Source organism: Penaeus chinensis, chromosome 38 (genome assembly GCF_019202785.1).
Source record: "Penaeus chinensis breed Huanghai No. 1 chromosome 38, ASM1920278v2, whole genome shotgun sequence".
Classification (NCBI taxonomy): domain Eukaryota; kingdom Metazoa; phylum Arthropoda; class Malacostraca; order Decapoda; family Penaeidae; genus Penaeus; species Penaeus chinensis.
The window spans coordinates 22724671-22727170 of NC_061856.1; the positions used below are offsets into that span (position 1 = coordinate 22724671).

A 2500-nucleotide genomic window follows, 5' to 3' on the forward strand; every position below is an offset into this window, starting at 1 on the left:
CGCCTCGCCCGTGCCCCACATTCTTCCTCTTTCCCACAACCTCTCACCCCGGGGGCAATACAGCGCCAAACCTCATCCTCCAGCCGAACGACAAGAGCGATTAGCGCGTCTGCAGGCACTGTAGCCCCTACGTCTGGGTTCGTCCATACGTCGTCTTGCGCTGAAAGTAAGACGTGGCATTGCACCGTTTCCTCCCTCAATGCGCTTTTCGATTTAGAGAATTAAAATGACAATGTGGTCTGGCTGCGTCGAGGTAATTACTGGCAATCTTTCGAAGCCGAAAGCTATACCTTCCTTCCTCTTCATGTATCTTACATCTTGGTTGCTGTTTATGAAATTTACCAGCTTATATCTGCCTCTGCGACAGCTATAAATTCTCACAGATTGTGAGAATCGTGTATTCTCCAAGGTTGTGATTATGTTAACACTATGCTCTTATTACCATAATGGTGTGATATTTAAATTGCGGTAATCAGAAGTCTGTCCGCAAGGGTGGTACGGCGAGTCGCCAGTATGTGTGCCGCCCGTTGTAACAATGACTTGGAGTACATGTGCTTACTCAGCATCCTGTGCCCATTCATATTAAAGCCTTTATTGGGGAGTATTACGCATTCAGACCTGGACTTTATATGTGTCATAAACAAGTTCCTTTTTTATCTGAGTTCGACTTACCTGAATGCGATACGGAGAGCACGCTTATACTCTTGAATGCGTAAACAAATAGTAGATTAATTCCTTGCATCTTCAGTCTGCCGCCAGGTTGCATTCAGCTGAAGTTTCTCTTTCTAGCTCTCGCAGGTAGAGGCGACTGAGCGCCATACAGAAGGCAGTCATGGTAATATGGCTTGCTATGCACGAACGCCTTCATTACAGTTGCCATTGCCATTGTTGCTGTTCCTCTTTTGGTGTCGAAGGCAAGGCGGTCCCGCCGATGAAGCGGGATGATAACGCAGCAGCTGACCCTCCGCAGCGGTGGGCCTCTGCCTCCCATCGCTGTCTGCTTTCGGTCGGGGCATTTATTATAGCATGCTGTCACTCCGTGCCTCTCTCCTCGTCCCGATCACGACGCGAGGCACGATAAGAGGCGACCCGAGGCTCCTTCGCCGAGGGAGTCGTTGCCACATTCCTCTCACTGTTCGCTCGAGCCCGAGGCGGACTCTCCAACAGGTTTGCTTCCTCGGCCAAATATATCTTGCCAAATGGACGTGATTTAGGAGTTTTCCCTCGATATTTACCGGGATAATCTATTATGATTGCAATATATTTCAGCTGTAATTACAAGCTGGCCTCCAAAGTTTCTATTACTCGCTGAGCAATTTGTTCTGGTTGTCAATGGACGTTCATTATGCGATGCATGTTTTCTCCAGCTAATGTGTTACTTGCTATTGTCTATTAATTCGTGGCTGCGACAGACGGAAAGGGTCGGGCGTCCTCGTGCATTGCATCTGCCAATCCTGCATTGCTACCTTCTCTTTATTGCGAGTAATATAACTTACGTAGGTTCAGTCTGTAAATAATTTTCATAGGACGAGTCACAGCTTGTGTGAGTCAAATATAATAAGCACATTTTATAATTATATGAATGTGCATTCAAAATGAATGAGTCACACAGTATATCAATTCCATTTCCAATATTCAGCTGCCATCAAATGATCAGAGGATTTCACTTAGTTTCATTTTACTGCGCGGCATTTTTCTCGCTATCCTCAACGTAACGCGACTCGCTCTTCGATTAGCGCAGGATTTCCAGCTATAAAAAACTAGACCGAGAAACGTGAGCGCGCGATATAAAGCTTTCATTACGTAATTCATCACCATATATTTATATAGCCTCGTTCCCTTGGTGCGTTCATATTGGTCGACCTTATTTATGTGATTAATCTCGGCGGAGGGTTTAATTTTTTTACATATTTACCTTTCAAAAATACGCAATATTATCTACTTTTCTGGGTAGGAGGTCGGGCATTGTTTCTTATTCAGAGCCTTCAAAAACCGCAAAAAAGTCGCCATCACCCACAGGAAACACCGCAACACCGCCCGCAACCGCACCTCCACCGCAGCTCATCTGGCGTTTGGTTTCGAGCAAGAGCGTTTGCGTAGAGGCTGCTGTTGGCTTTGGCGGAATGGCTGTGTCTCTGAGCTTGAAGAAACAGGGCATGTCTATGTAAGCAATCCACAAGCGTTGTTTGACAGCGCGAATCGACCTGCTGTGCGGGTGTGGGCGAGAGAGAGAGATCCACTTCGCTGTGCCGTTGCGGTGTAACCCGAGTGCCAGCGTCGAGCCAGTTGTGTTGTCACGTGACGGACCTTCAAATATTGAAATTCTACGCTACTCCGGGAATGTTTCAGTTACTGTATATGTTTTGGTGGCGGTGCGCAGTTTGTGTGAATGTAAATCTTTGAGGATTTGAACGTCCTCCATTTCCATTTTTGGGTGATGCATTCACGTTTGATGGATTGCTTCAAACCGCATCTTTGATATTTGCGAAGAATAACTGTG

General features: G+C 46.4%; 1 protein-coding gene across 2 annotated transcripts in view; it reads left to right on the top strand.

Moving 5' to 3' along the window:
* The window catches only part of LOC125046197, a 247238-nt gene that overhangs the window by 236788 nt on the left and 7950 nt on the right, over window positions 1-2500 (top strand). The gene's annotated exons all lie outside the window — the stretch shown is intronic.